Genomic DNA, 17,075 nt, shown 5'->3' on the forward strand with positions numbered 1-17,075 from the left:
TGAACCTCCAAAGACTCTGTCCAATCCTGTTTTCAGTACAGCTATTTATACCTATGAACAAGATGATTAGTTACTTATCCACGTTTTAATGTGAATTATTTCTTCCAGGCTTTCGGCATCCAGGGTACATTAGATGGATATTTCCAAACCTCATTGTTCATTGAATAAGTTTCTTGTATTAATACTAGTCAGATGTCTCCATTCATTGGCCAAGTGCTGATTTAAGAAAACTAGGCATTATTGGGTATCCCGAATATACACAAATGAGTCCTTTTTCCAGGATTCTTGGTAAGAGAAGGCAGACAGGACACTGGAATCTGTTTTCTTCTTTGGAAATCTAGGGAGTAGACTAAATACCATCCAGTCCCCCAACTCTAAATGTCTATGCATCTGAGATCCAGGTTCATTAGAAGCGGTGAATCCTGTGCTTGTAACAAGGAGAGTTCATTGGATTCCATTGAATTTTAATGGCAGTCGAAAGAGATGGATATTGTTGCTTCATTTTCCATTAGACAGAGGCTATGTAAAGATAATAAAGGAAAAGTCTATTTAGAGGCCTAACACACACTTATTTCTTAGGCTGTAGCATGCTGCTGACGTCTGAAGATGCAAATTTGCTTTTTTAAATTGGGAGTGAGAGTAGTGGCACCAAGTCCAAGTAAACTTCACTGGGTTATGGATGGGGGAGATTACGTTTCATAGGATGGCTGCAGAGCTGCCAAAAGAAACCTGAAAGACAAATGCCTGCCTTAAATGTTGAGACAGAGATGGATGGACTAGAGGAAGCACGTGAGGAAAATGGCAGCAAAGCCTTCTCGCTGGGAATCTCATTCCTTCTCTAGACTTGATTCATCTTTCTGCTCTGCTGCCAGTTTTATCTACGGTTTCATTTTCTGTCTCTAAGAAATTGAGAATGTTGGTTGCCTAACATTAAGGAGGACCATCATGGGAACTTACTCACTCATTCACCCGTTCATGCCTTTGGTCCATTTTGGGCACCTTCTCCTTGGTGGGAGACATTGTGAGAGGTGGTGTAGTGACAAATATTATTACTTATTTTACATCATGTTTCCTATATGTCACATACTGTTATATACACACATATATATACATACACTCACTATAACCTTTTGATGTTGTAATTATTATCCCCGTTTTACAAATGAGGAAAGTGGGACAAAGAAATTGAGTCACTGTATTAATCATGTTTTTTATTTTCTATATCTTACGATGTTTTGACATCTTTTTTTTTAAAGATTTTTTAAAAAAATTATTTTATTTTTTTTTGACATCTTTATTGGAGTATAATTGGTTTACAATGGTGTGTTAGTTTCTGCTTTATAACAAAGTGAATCAGTTATACATATACATATGTTCCCATATCTCTTCCTTCTTGCGTCTCCCTCCCCCCCACCCTCCCTATCCCACCCCTCCAGGCGGTCACAAAGCACGGAGCTGATCTCCCTGTGCTATGCGGCTGCTTCCCACTAGCTATCTATTTTACGTTTGGTAGTGTATATATGTCCATGTCACTAGCTGTGACAAAGACGTTTTGACATCTTACAAATCTTGCTGCCCCTCTCTGGGCTAGCCGGTTCTCAGAGAGAGCAAAGGCCTCAGCCAGGAGCAGGTTTTTCATATGCAAACCAACCAATCCAAGCCTCTCCTCCCAGGTCCCTGTTTATCTAATTCTCACACATCAAGCCCATATTTCCCCTGCCTTAAATCAACCCAGGGCCAGGTGTCAGGCAACTAGAGGCCATCCCCATAGCCTGAAAGCTAGTGGAATTATTCAAATTAGTCAATTCTAAAATGTTTATGCTGCCCTGCCTGGCCTTTCCCACAGAAACCCATGTGAAAGCTCTGATCAAGATTTACCCCTTTTTCCTCTTCTGCCTCCTGACTGAATCTGGTGTTTCCTCCTGTGGCCCTGAGGGGTGTGCCATGCTTCTCGTTTCTGTCAATGGCATTAACCTCTCCACTTCGGCACTCAGTCGCCTTTATAAATTAAGACCCAGGTACAATTCAATCATGAAGCTAATAAGGGGAAGCCGGGGGGTGGGCTTGGGACTCATTGGGCTGTTGGCTCCTGAGTCTGTGCTCTTAACACATGTGCTACATTGATATAAATAAGATACTCCCTGTAAAGGGTTCACCGCCTTGTAGGGAAACAGAGTCAGAAGCAAACAATGATAAGGTAATATGTATACACAATCATGAAGATACATGGTTACGGCTAGCTCACTCAATAATATTGTCAGTGTGAAAAGAAGGTATATCTTGGCTTTATTAGTATTTGGCTAGAGTTTGTGTGAACTTGCTGCCTGGTCCAATTCAAGACATATTTAAGCACCCACGGTGTGCAGGCGCTTTCTCAGTTACTGAAGATCCAGAAAGGGGCAGGGCTGGAACACACCTTTGAGTAGCAGAGTGGAGGAAATAGGCACCTAAACAAATAACCATAATGCAGTGCAGTAGGTGGAAAAGCAGTGGCAGTCAAGGGAGGGGGTCGTCAACTCTGTTCCTAAGAGGAAGTTGGGGCATGTGAGCTGCAAAATTACTGTGAAAAATTAGAAACTGGGGAAGTTTTGTGGGAGGTGACACAAGACAACGGGGTAGGAATACAGAATGTGGCGTCTCATTTAGTCGGAAGGAACAGAGTCGATGAGGACCTTGAGACAAGTCGTTAGGCAAGGCTGATGTACTGGTTTGTGTCTTTGAAGCTCTGGTTGTGTTGACCATGAAAAATGAGACCAGATTATATTCAGAATTTCAAGCCAGACCTTACTGTACGGCAGTAAGGAACAGTCAGAGTAGTAAATAGAGTGCTAGTTTGGGGAACTCAATAGGTCTGAGTTCAAATCCTGGCTTTCTAACTCACTAACCCTGTGATTTGGGGGTAAGCTACTTAACCTCTATGGACTTCAATGGGGGCAATTTCACCAACCTTAGATGTGCAAAATGCCTAGTACACAGTTAAGGAGAAAAAAGTTTTCTTCTATGTTCTGGACCCCTAATCAAAAGATATGTAGATATGTCAAACCCCCCAAAAGACTACATGAATTCTAAGAATATGGCAAAGGCTATGGTAGCAAAAACCTTGGTTTTTGTCAACACCCACTGCAGTGTGAGAGTGACAAAAATAAGCTGAACCAATCTTCTGTCTTCCTCATTCCCTTGACTAACCCTCTTAGCATCATTCCTTTCTTGGATGAGCCTTTGTGAATTCTTGGATTACAGGGGGCTAGGGTACATTGGTGAAGCACCACTTCTAAGAAGCAAGGATAATACATGAAAAGCAGAATTATGGATCAAATGGTCAGTGACTTGCTTTCATTTTCCAGTTCACGTTTTCCATTTGTTCTTCCTCAGCAAAAGATCAGATCCCAGCACGTCTTCTATGTCTTCCTTCTTGGTCGCTGTACCAGATTTTCCTAGAGAATGCAAATTCACCATTTTGTGAGTATCTACCATGTGACACGCTGTTTGGGACACTCAATATATACATATAGGTCTCAATGGCCTTGGTTCTCTGCTTGCTAACCACTGACTAATACATTTGAACTCAGCTCTTCTGGGCTTCCCTCTTGTCAACATTATGAACTAGATTGATCACTGGATAATCTTTACCAGTGATCAATATGGTAAATGATCATAATATGACACCTCCCTACATCATTCGCTCACTTGTCATTTGATCTCATGTTGTAGATCTACAGAGGTTGATTCATTGTGGATAAGCAGAGTGAATTCAACAGCATGTTTCCTGATGCCTCCTAAGGCAGAGTTTAATAGAGAAAGATCTGAAGTCATACTCTAAATTACATCCTGGGGCTTCCCTGGTGGCGCAGTTAAGAATCCGCCTGCTAATGCAGGATACACAGGTTCGAGCTCTGGCCCGGGAAGGTCCCACATTCCGCAGAGCAACTAAGCCCATGCGCCACAACTACTGAGCCTGCACTCTAGAGCCCACGAGGCACAACTACTGAAGCCCATGTGCTGCAACTACTGAAGCCCATGCACCTAGAGCCCATGCTCTGCAACAAGAGAAGCCACCGCAATGAGAAGCCCGTGCACCACAACGAAGAGCAGCCCCTCCTTGACGCAACTAAAGAAAGCCTGCACGCAGCAGCGAAGACCCAACACAGCCAAAAATAACTAAAATAAATTTATTAAAAATAAATAAATAAATAAATAATATCCTGACTCCCTCACATGCTAATCTGGTGACTTCAAGATAAGTAACTTAATTTCTGTGAACCTCAGCTTCCTCAGCCGTAATAGTGATGACCTCATGTAATTGTCACGGTAATTAAATAAGATAATGTTTAGCTCAGTGCCTGTCATATAGTAAGTACTCAAAAGACCTTAGTTATTATTTTATTGAATAGGACAACTCAACGAAATTGAATTGTCCTGTGATGTAGCAGGTTAGTCGCCACTAACCACATGTGGTTATTTAAATTTAAATTAATTAAAATTACATTTAAAACATCAGTTCCTTAGTTGCACCAGTCATAGTTTAAGTGCTCCATAGTCACCTGTGGCTAGCAGCTATTGGTACTGGAATGTGCAGATATGGAACATTTCTACCATCACCAAGTTCTGTTGGACTGCACTGACAGTGACATTGCTATCAAACTCTAAAAATATCATAAAAGAAAAAGGTACAATGCACCACATACATAAAAAAAAAACAACAAAAAACACCCACCTCATTTGTGTGCTCTGCAGAGGCTTTCAACTCAAAGAAATATCCCAAATACCCACCTACAGCATGTGTAAAGCTTTGGAAACAATTAGAGCATACACTGTTCCTTTTCACATTGTTTGGTGGTTGTTTCTCTCCGCCCCCTCCTCCATTTTCAATATCTGTCTGATGGAGTTACGTTCCATATGTAATATTGTTACAGGTGCAAAATTGTTTCTTTCAATCCTGAATGCAGTCGCACATGTGCGGCAATAGCTCTGAAGGCCAGCACACTATTACCGCCGATCCGGGCCTCTCTCACAGTGTGTGGGTCAACAGCGTTCTTCTTTGCTTGTTAATGCTTTATTGTCTCTTAGTATACATTGGAATAATAATGGTAATTTATGCAGATATTTTGTATGCATAGCAAATAATGAGAAACACCTGCAGAAATTTCCCTCCTTCTCTGAGTTCAGCAACTAATTATATTTTTAAATAATGGCTACCATTGAACACAATTATCCAAATCACTTTAAGTAATGGAATCTTTTTAAGGTGTTTTTGAAAATTTTAGCACAGTTTTTAAACACTCATTTTTATCTAGAAGACGGGAGGGGGGAAAAAAAAAGTTAGTGGGTGGCTTACTCACCCAAAAAAGCAGTTTCTGCCAAGAACAGATCCATCCTGGATTCTCGTCTGCATCCAGGTCTGGTTCCCAAGGCTATGCCTGGTGATGAAAACCAGATTTTCTCTAGGGTTCACCTTGCTGATTTTGGAGGCTTGCTCTGCCTTCCCTTCCCCCTTTCTTAATGCAATATAAAAATATTAGATTACCTCTAAACATTCTCTTTTAAAAAGCACAAGTTGCCACGTGATTTTTCCCCCCTCTGTCAATCCAATAGTTTGAGGGAAAAAGCACTGGCTATGGGGTCAGAAGAGTGGTTTGCTCTGCTCTTTGAGTCTCAATGTCCTCTTTTGGAAGATTGAAGCAGATAACTTCCAAAAGGCTTTCTAACTCTAAAGAACCACAAGCCCACGAGAGCCAAGGGCGTCTGAAATCTAGCCCTCAGCGATCAAGTTCACCAAAGACAATCTGAAAAATAGAAGTGGTCGGCCAAGAGCAAGACCCGTAAGAAATACATATTTCCTCCCCGTTTATAAACCACAGGTTGCCATCCTAATTAGAGCAAGTTTCCAGAAATTTTTTGATCTCTCTCTCTCTATAGATATACAGATACATACATATCTGTATCTGTATATAGATATCTATATAGATCTTATAAGTAGCCGGCCATTTTCAGTTACTATACTAGAACCTCTTAATGTAGACTTATCAGTACATTTGTAACTGGATTTCTTTCTCTTTTTTTGCGGTACTCGGGCCTCTCACTGATGTGGCCTCTCCCGTTGCGGAGCACAGGCTCCGGACGCACAGGCTCAGCGGCCATGGCTCATGGGCCCAGCCGCTCCGCGGCACGTGGGATCCTCCCGGACCAGGGCACGAACCCGTGTCCCCTGCATCGGCAGGCGGACTCTCAACCACTGCGCCATCAGGGAAGCCCCTGGATTTATTTCTTAATATACTGGAAGGTTTTGTTTCCTTAGACTAGTAAATTATCATACAGAGTTTTATTTTGAGTTTTTCTTTTTGTGCACTGTCCTCATGGCTATACTCTCCAGGGAACTTGTTCCTCTGGGAATCTTATTTAATGATGATATTTCCATATTGAAGTGAGGTAGGTGGGAATTAAAGTGAAAGGGAGGGAGATGATGCATTTATTCTGGATTATGTTTGACGTGTTAGATGGCTAAGTATTAAAAGCATCCAAATTAAATCCTTAGCAATCAGAACACTTGCTTTACTAGATTTTGCCAACTGCCAATCATGTTGGACTGAGCTAATCTGTTCCTCTTTCTGAAACTATTCAGGTAAATAATTAACAATAAAACTTCCTCTTATAAAGGCAAAAAAATATATAGATATCTATACAGATATCTATATATCCCATCATATATATGTACATATGGTGATGTCGTGATCAGGAGGTTGACCACAGAAAGAACAACTTGGGAAATTTACATCTTCTTGGGTACTTGCCCTCATTGCTAGCATGTGTGACTATGATCAGTTCTACCTCCTAACATTTCTAACCCTGTTTTAAGTGCTTGTAAGAAATTATTAGTCTTTCGGAGGAAAAATTGACTCTCGCATAAATCATATTTTCTTTTCCATTTGGGTTCACTTGACCAATTGAAATTTATGGAGTGCTTCTTAAAAAATATTTAAGTTATAGGAATTCCTGACTCCAAATACCAATCCAACTCGAAAGAAAATGAAGAAAATAAAACAAAGCATGGTGAGAGCTTAGATGCAGAGTTGTTCATTGTGATATGGGGAATTAAGGGGATCTCTTGGAAGAGGTGGCATTGGACCAGAGCTATGAGGGAAGAGGTAGGCGAGGCAGTGAGTCCTTGATGCTGGTCTGTGGACTAGCTCTACTCTAGGTTGAAGTTTAACTGATCTAATTGTTGAAAGCATAAAGGAGGAAAACAAGGAAAAGTAAAGTGATTGTTTTCTAAAGCTAAATATAGCCAGCATAAGAGGATGTCGTTTTCATTTTAAATAAGTGATGGTTAGACTAGATGGTTATTTTTAGCTTTTTAACAAAATTCTTTGGCAAAATTAAAAGCCAGAAAATATATTTTTGCCCCAAACGTTGAATATTTTGTTTGACATTTTCCTGAGCCTTTAAATCTAAAATCTGGGTGCCTCTGGGTTATAGTTCCCTCTATTTCCTTATTTGTTTTGTGAACTTTCAAGGACCTCTGTGTTCTCCTAAGACGAGGAAGGTGAAGAGGCAAATGGATTTTTATTTTGTACTTTTCCTGTGCTAATGAATTACACTGCTCATCTCAGAGACAGAGACAGAGAGTGAACAAGTACAGGGAGAGATTAAGAGTCTGAGGGAACATATTCTATAAAAACCAGTTGATGGTGATTTAAATATCAATCTGTCTATCTACAAGATGCAATAATTTTGCATTTGTAGGGGGAGATTGTCCCGGTGTTTCATTTAATTTTGTATTGTTATAGTGAACACAAAGGCGGAAAGAAAAGTCTAGGGCAAGCAGTGCTGGGCAACTGTTTGGGCACAAACTCCCTGGGGGACTCACATTGAACCTGGGGAGCGTGACAAAGGGTGTGTAAAAGGGGCACCTCCCAAGCCCAGTGAAAAGAGGAAGGGGGAGCAAAGAACCTCCATGGGAAACAGAAGTTTTCTTTTTGAAAGTTCACTATTGGAAGTCTTTTTTTTTTTAATTTTGGAATTTGGGCTAAACATTAAATCGATGCTCTCGTCTTATTTCCTGAATGTATAACTTTCCTCTGTTAGGTGAATTCTTATTTGACTCACTTCGCGGGTGGATAGTGAAAACGTCACTGCCTGAGCACGTCTACACTAGACGGGGGCGGGTGGTAAAACACGTGAGGTGGCCACTGGTCCTTGCTGCCTTGGACCAGGGAAGGGAAGAGACTTGTGAGGTGATGGCTGGGACTGGGGGGGCTGGGGGAGGGGAGGGAGGAGTTCACTGAGAATCATGTTCATGTTGTTAGTTATTATATGATCTCTAAGCCTTTGCTTCTAGGAAACTAGCTCTCTTTCGACCAGAAACAGTATCCATTTTCATCCTGAGCTTCAGTTCCTATGTTAAAACTTCTAAATAAATAAACTCTGTGGTGAATAAGAAGGACTGCGACTTGGAAATGGCTTGACAGATACGAATGCTTTCATCCTTTAAATAGGATCCTTGGAGTAGAATGGAAAGATGGCATTTTTATTACTGAGGATTTTGAAGTGTACTAAAAACGTCGCATGAACCTTGCGTGGACGGCTGCCATTCTTCCTAGATACTTACGCTCACGTGACCACAAGAGCAACTCCTTGTCTCTTGTTACCAGCAGCACTTTACTTTTACATTAAACGTGATCTGAAGGAAACAATCTACTTCAGGGACATCTCTTGTCTGTTGCCGTTCTGAGCATAGCCTAACACCGAAAGAAAGCATTCGTGGGCTGTTACAGTTGCTGTATCCGAAGAATGCTCTCTATCACAGTAATTTGGAGAGCGTAAGATGGTGGCCCCTGGGGAAATTTGACTCAAAAGAAATCTTTGAGAGCATATATCAAAGGTGCTTGGAAAGATCATCTTTGAGTAACTGGTTGTCAGGTTTTTGTTTTTGTTTTTTCTCTGCCTTTAGATGAACTTTGAGGATAAAACGCCTGAAAGAACAAGCAGAGTCTAGATTTAATTCTACACTTGTAATAATGTTCCCTCAGGAGATAATGAATAGAAATAAATAATAATAAAAATAATACATAAATAAATTTCCAGAGCCTTCAGTGAAAGCCGAAACTGTCTTTTTTCCCCAATATCCACATTATCATCTTGAACATTTTCCTAAAATGTGGCTACTACACCCCAAGGAAGGGTTGTTGCGTTTTCCTGTTTTTTGTTTTTCCTCATACTGCCAGCGGTAATCATCAAGCTGCTTGCCTGCTCTTCTCTCAGTAAATTCCAAAACTTGCACCTGGCTGAAAATAGGTAAGAAAGGCCTGGGAGACCTGGGAAGGCCTCCAAATACAATCTGCAAGTAGATTAATACTGTATGTTTCATCGTAATCCGTTTTAACATCTCAAGAGATTTTTAGCCCCCAACCCCGCCTTTCTCCAACCGCAGTACTCAAGCATCGCCACAAGAGGGAACCATTGCTTAAATGTTGGAAGGATTGGGTCTTTTGAGGAATTCATCCAGCTCAAATCTCGCTTTAGTGTTAAGAACTTGGTCAAAAGGGTTGAACAAAAAAGTAAAGGGACGGAAGCAATCATCGATGCAGTTCTATTTTTGATCGCTGAAGTGTTTCAGTTTTTTAACATTCAAATCATCAAAGGTGTTCCTAGGACTGTGACCTGGTTAACAGAAAGCAAGACTGGAGTCAAGCTTTTAATAGAAATTCATGTGATAAAGGAAGCACTGGTGTGTCTTCATTTTTTCCATTGGTCTCAGTTTGTCTAAGACCAAGGCAAACTTTTTTGGTTGTAAACAGAAAATATTGAAATATAAGGAGACAAAGACAAATCCAAATCCTTAGCTCAAAGTGGTGTCCATCAGATAGCAAATAACAGCAGTGACCAGTAACTGGAGAAGGGGACATGTGTTGTAAAGAATTTTTCCTCCCAGCCTTTTGAACCAGCACAGCTGTGGAATCCAGTTTTATGTGATAAAAGACATATAGAATGGCCTCTTGGAGGTTGCATGGTACCAGGCAGGCACAAGTCCAGTTTCTGCACTGAGAAACTACAGGGCAAACTGGAAAATACTTGATGCCAGTAGGGCGTTTATAGGCAAACAGATGACAGCTGAGATTATTAATCTTGACAGTTTCCTGATTTATTAGGATGTTGTCATCCTCTTCTTTTGTATCATTTGGCAAATGATCACAGTATTAGACTTCGTGGAGGAAGAACTAAGGCTCTCCCCTTCCGCAGCAGCGGGTAGGCAGCAGGTAGGAAGCAGTGAGGCTTGGGTTTAGGCAAGAGGTGGATGAAATGAATTTTCAGTTACATACTGTTGTTTCAGCAAGACTAAGTCAGTGTCTTCTTATGACTGTCAACCTAGATACAGCTGTGTAGCCAAAATGCATTATCTCAGAGAAATAAACCTTCTGTTTGTTTGATAAATCCAAAGCAAGTGTGACTAAATTTAAAACCAAGGTCTCTAGCAGTCAAGATTTGTTACTGTTTACCATGCAGGCAAGGTAAAACAAAGAAAACAATTAGAAAATAATAGTAATCTTTAAAAGCTAGTCCTCTGAATTGTTATACTCTGCAAAACAAAAATGTGTGAAATTTTTCCCCGTGAACGGTTCATGCAAAATCACTAAAACAATCTTGGGTGACTTCATAGTAGACTCAAAATTAGAAAGCATTTGACATATTTTATTAGTGTTCTCCTTCACCAAGATATTTTTATGTTCTATTTTTCATCATCCCTTGCATTTAAAATAGCTGCAACAGAAATTAAGCCTCAATAAAAATGTACAACAATTAAAAATATTTCCAACTAAATGGTTTTATCCTCAAGACAGTTTTATCAAAATATAAAATCCCAAACTTAAAGTGCTATAATTGAACACTTTTTTTAATTAAGAAAAGCCATGTCTTTACCTATGTTTCAAGACTGACATATTGTGCAATAAACAGCAATCAGCCTAAAGATGCTATATTAAACAAACCAAGTTTTGTTTTGCTAAACTAAGCAAAATTAGTTGAATGCCCTAAGTAATAGTTGCTGGTATTTTTTTTCTAAATTATTTCTCCACTTGTTTTTGTGTCTATGCATAAATTAAAAATCTGCTGAAATTTATTATTCATCTGAGATGTAATTAATATGCAAAATTATGCAAATTAAGATGCAATTAGGCTTCAATTCTCTAGTGGAATTTTCCATTATAATTTAATACAAAGTAATAGAGTAATTGGTGTCACGTGTAATTACGGTTACTCACGTGTACTTGCAGACGTGCAAATGATGTGGTATATGTTAGTTATCCTATGCAAATGGTTCCTGCAATCTCTTAATACTTGGGAATGAAGTAAACAAAGATGGTCTTCAGAAAAAGGGTGAGAGGGACCCTCTTTCTTCTCATGTGCTGCCATTTTGAAGAACTGTGTGAATAAGTGTAACTAATTTCTCTGCATTTATTTCCAAGAATTTTTAACTTGGTGTTATACAGTGCACTGTTTGTTACTTTAGAGAAATTATTGTTGGTAAAAAGGAATCTTTAAATAGAGACCTAACAGCAATTTAGATGCCACATGGGTGTACCCAGGATGAGAGCAAGCGAAGCAAAGCACTAACAGGGCAGAGGTGTTGTTGCGTCAGGCTCGAAAGGGTTCGTCTTCAAAAGAAATAAATAACATAGCGAGCTTTGCCAAATAAATCATTGTAACCGTATTGTGTTAAGTTCCTGATTGCAAAGTTGACCAATTTGCTTTGCCATCTCTTTAGAAGCCAGACAGTTTGATTTTCCAAATTCCTTCCCTCCTACTTTTCAGAATTCTGGAAGAATTCTGTGTCAATTCTTTCTGAATGGCTAGAGCACCGAGCGAATTAAACTATATAATTCTGTCCATCACTAACTCTGCCATTTGGTTCAAGGGACTCAGCCGCTAACTACGGTGTGTGTCTCCTTGTGTGTCCCTGGAGAAAGGGAGCTGGAGTCTCCCAGGCGCTTGTCCTGAGCCCGGAGCTGCAGCTTATAATTTCTCCATGAGAAATGATTACCGCTTGTTTTAAAACACCCATGCTGTGTTGAATGCTGCACAGAAAACATTATGATCTCGACACTTTCCTTCTCATAACTGAAGCACACACTTTAAGACGAGTATTTTATATTCTCAGCTCCAATTAACCTGAAGTGTTTCTCTTCCCTGTCTCCCCCTCAGCCCATCCCCTTCACCTGAATCTATCCTCCTACCCTTTTGTAACAGATTATTTTTCAGGGAGGGGATGTGTCATCCACTGCATGGTGATTAATAAGCGTGGGCAGGGAAGGAGCAGAAAGGGCGTGCTATAGAGTGGTGGATAATCGACTTCACGCTTCCCCCACTACATTCCCACTTGGTACCTCTCCTCCTCTACCTCCTCTGGCTGGTTGTTTGAGAGAACGGATGTAGACAAGAGAAAATAAACGTTGCATGTGCCCTGTCACAGCCCCACCCATCCATCCATATGTGGCTTTCCCATTCACTCCAGTAATAATACCAATTACTATGCAGCCAGGGGCATTCTTATTCACATTTGCAGCTCACTGTGGACGTTTATGCTACACTCTGAGCAACGTTCGGATCTTCAGTGATGTCTATTATACAGCTGTTGTACAATCACTGTAAGTGAAATATACAAAACCCTGTTCAGCTTGCAGAATCATTTGTAATCATGGAAGGTGGGATAGGAGAGGGCCGGCCTGATTTCTCCCCGGACACTGGCCTCATTCTCTAGGTTTTGACAGGTCCAGGGCTTAGGGTGGGGGGAGGCTGAACCAAAATGACGAAGAACCAAAAAGCTGAGGCAGTGTGGGTTTTCTCTCAGAGGAGGGACTTTGGGATCCAGGTTCAATGGACACATGGGGCCCCAGGACCTCAACATCTCAATGACTCTTCCTGGATTCTCAGTGGCCAGACCATCCTTGGTCAGACTTTGACTCAAACTTCCTGAGACCCCCCACCCGAGCTGCCAACTTACGGATATGTTGTCTTCGTTATCTTCTCTCTTCTCAGATCAAGATATCTTATTTGTTCTCAACTTCAACAGGTTACATCTGTGGCCAGAACAACAGTAAGGGTCTTTTGTTTTTACTTTTCTGAGGAGCTTTGCTGGTTCGACTTGCCCTTCCCCAAGAGACCCCGATCTTGACCCCTCCGTGCTGTGCCCCTTTCTTTCTGCAGGTTTGACTCTTCAACCCTCAGACTCTGATCGGCTGAACTGACATAAACACGACATTCTACAGGTGACTGTCCATTCGGCCAGGTGCTGTCACATGCACTCAATACAACCCAGGTTGTACCTATTTCACAGACAAAAAGATTAAGGAAGATTAAGGAAGATTAAGGAAGAACATACAGGTAATTCATGACAGAACTGAGACTTTAGACATGCTAACTTTTCCCCTCTATATAGATTTTATTTACCTTTATTTATCAAACCCTTTGATATTGCATTGCCTTCTAAGAGTTTTGCAAAGACTCTATTGGATGAAATTGAATGCACTATTTTATTTTTTTATTTTTTAATACGTAGGAAAATATCATACGATTGATGACATTTGGACCGCCACCCTCAGCCAAACAACAGTTACTATGTAGCTGCCAATGTTTGTATAGGCACAAACATTTTTTGTTGTTTTTCCTGGTGAATAACTGAAGACTGAAATCCTTTGAATGCTTAGCCAACAATCTTTAAATTGAGGACCATTTGGAAAAAGAATACAAGTCTTTCTGTTGCCTGGAAATTTTCCATTTGACATCTTCTGGTAAAATCAAGAAAGTGTTGGCATGAAAACTCTCACTAGGAGTGTCAGCAACTTGGGAGAAATTCCTGGAGACAATGGGGGAGCGCTTTTTAAAGAAATGCTACATCACCAATGTTTATAATAGCACCAAGAATAATATTGTGTGGAAAAACAGAGTTGAAAACTAATTCAGAGTTGTCAGACTCATAATGTAGAGAGGTTTTCAGAATACCAAACCACATTATTTCACTTATATTTTCTTTATATGTGTGCTCAGAGCAATATATGATAAAAAAATCTGTGCTAAAATAACTCTGAAAGAGCTCTTTCAGAAATTATAAGACAATAATGCTAAGTGATAAGACAGCATTGTGCTACGAGGTTAATTAGCCATCAACTTTTCTTTCTCTAATGGTCCATTTAACATTCAATAGTGTCTTAGAAACAAGGAAAGGTATTAGTAACTCATTTGAGCCTCAGACATCCTATGAAATGGGTGTTACTAGTCTCATTTTTCAGATGAAGGACGGAGGTATGGAAGTAACTTGCCTGAGGTTCCACGTCTCGTAAGTGATAGAGCTTGGATTTGAACCAAGGTAATTGGACTCTGGGGTACATGCCTAACCTGGGTTAAATCTGTCCTCTAGACAGGATTTGTTAGGTTTAAACCTTGATTTAAAAATAAAATACAAATTTAGATTTTGGTTTTGCTGTTGCTACAGACATTTAAAACTGGGAAATTTTGCACAGGAATGTGAATTTCCAGCTTTTCAGGAGAATTGAATCGAACGATGTTGGGTGTCCTTATTCTCACCTGGTAACAATGGCATGAGGGATTGATTGGCGGCCCCCCTCGCTGAGGCGTGCACTCTCCAGCTGCTACCATCCACTCCATTCATTTTTCTCACTTCCTTCCCCTCTGCAGGGATTTGGTGTTGTGATGTCAGCTGTGTTGCTGTGTTAACACTGAGACACCCCACCCCCAACAACCTTCTCATAAGCTGTCACTGCCACCCTAGTCTCCCCTTTCCCCACCCATATTCCACACAGCACAAGTGAAATCAGGCCAAGACAGGTTGCAACACCTCTGGCCCAAAGTCGTGAAACAGAAATCTTTGTTTTTGGCCATGGTGTCAGGTAGCATTTGATCAGAGGAGCAAATTCACTAGGAGTTACAGCGAATAATCGGCTTATCATAGGGCTGTGACCATTTTAGAATTCTGGTTGCTGGGGAAAGACTGTATGGAGGGCCACTGCTCTGGCATCTAGTTCTGGGCATGACATTGGCAGGGATGACAGTGGCAAAGGAAGATGGCTGTGAAATGGGGGAGGCAGGGGCACGTCGAGATCCTTGAGGACAAAGTAGAACCCACAGGGGTGTCATACATCCTCTAGGCCTCCAACTTTGTTAGCATGAGTGGTCTGCAGGAGAAGCCAGCTCCTGATCACAGAAGAAGACAGAATCCTGGCCCCGGCGTCAGAGAAGCCGAAAGGGAGACCTGGGGGATGTGTGGGGGGCTTCGGCTAGGCTGCTGGCCCCTGGCAACAAGGTGACCAGTGCACCTGCGATGGCGCTCGGGAGCTGCAGCTACCCCCGACCTCACACCAACTTTCCAGCAGACACACGACTGCTGTTTCTTCACTTCTGCTTTCCCAGCCCCTGCAGAATTTTCTGATGACCAGCCTTAGCCTAGAGCCAGGAACAGGATTCTGGGAAATGTAGCTCCAGCTCAGCTAAATGAACACAGTCCCAAACCACAATATACCGAAGTCGAGAAATTTCAGATCTCACAAAGCAGTTGCCTGAATAGCTTTGGTTTCCAATCTTTGAGTGACCAGGACAATCAGAAACATGCCAGGAATCAGGTCCCTTGGGTGCTGAGCTATTTAATAAGGTGCCTCTTTGTAGTCTACTAGTCTTACACGAAGTCTAGAAGACTCACCTGGCAAATCCAGCTTCCATCTTGACTGTCACAAACCAGTCCCTCTTCTTCCTGGACCAGTCTCACCTTAATCTAGTTCCTGCTCTGCTGCACTGACTCATGGGAATTCCAGGCCCATCCTTTGGGGTAAGGCTGATCCCAATCGCACAGCAGCCCCTCTGATCATACTGTTGCCACAGCCCGTTCTGTTCTCAGGCCCAGCTCTAGTTTCAAGAATTTTGGGCAGAGAGAACTGAAGAATCTTGTGCTGCACACAGCACAGGCCTCTGCCACAGACTGATGACATTGCTGTTCATCCCAGTGGCTCCCAGGGCAGGCAGGCAGCAGATCCCCTCCCCTCATGGACCACTCCACCATAAGACCGGGCTTCCATTTGTATAGCCACCTAAATCACACTCACGTGCTCCCCACGTCCAGGTTAGATGACAGTTCTAACTTTGCTTAACCCTGGTCTAGGTCAACAGCCGATACCTACCTCAAGCCTCATGATAAAATTCACTCTAGGGACCCTGAGTGTCTTCCATTTGCTTCCCAGCCTTACTTGGGGTCATCTTGATGCATGAGCCATTCTAATAATCTTGAACCCCTAAGGGAAGGACATTTCAATCTTGTCTCCTAAGGTCTTATTGGCCCCTTATCCAAACTTGCCCACTAAAAGGGTTCTGGTACCAATTCCAATTTTTGGGAGTGGGTTGCCCCAAACCACCAAGCAATTCTCTGACACCACCTGGGTGTCCTACAGTTTAACTCAATTCTGACACTACCTGGGGATATAGTCTACAAATTAAGATGTCAGTCCTACAAGACTATTCCCTACCCCCTAATTCAGACTCCAGTTGCAAGTCTAGGTTGTTACCACTGCTTCTGATCAACCAGCTATAAACTGGACGTTTTGATGACCCCCTCCAACTCAGGATGTCGGTTGCAGGTCCAGGTTGTTACCTGTACCTCTGACCAAGTGTCTATAAATCAGAGGTTCCAAAGACTCCCTCCTTGGGTTCGATTAATTTGCTAGAATGGCTCACAGAACTCAGAGAAACACTTTACTTACTAGATTACCCATTTATTATAAAAGGATATAATTCAGAAACAGCCAGATGGAAGAGATGTCTAGGGCAAGGTAGGGGGAAGGGGTATGAAACTTCCATACCCTCTCTGAGCACTCTGTTCTCCCCAAATCTCCAGGTGTTAACCAACCAGGAAGCTCTCGAACCCCACTCTTTTGGGTTTTTATGGAAGCTTCATTACATAGGCATAATTGATTAAATCATTGGCCTCTGGCCAACTGATTCAACCTCCAGCCCCTCTCCCCTCTCTGAGGTAGGGGGCAGGGCTTAAAGTTCCAACCCTCTAATCCCAAGGTTGGTTCTCT

The 17,075-nt window shown here is 41.6% G+C and overlaps 1 pseudogene; it reads right to left on the minus strand.

The window, feature by feature from the left end:
* Positions 1–8,691: 8,691 nt before the first annotated feature.
* The window catches only part of LOC132520796 (uncharacterized), a 34,551-nt pseudogene continuing 26,167 nt past the window's right edge, over positions 8,692–17,075 (minus strand).

The sequence above is a fragment of the Lagenorhynchus albirostris genome, chromosome 5, assembly GCF_949774975.1.
Source record: "Lagenorhynchus albirostris chromosome 5, mLagAlb1.1, whole genome shotgun sequence".
Lineage (NCBI taxonomy): Eukaryota > Metazoa > Chordata > Mammalia > Artiodactyla > Delphinidae > Lagenorhynchus > Lagenorhynchus albirostris.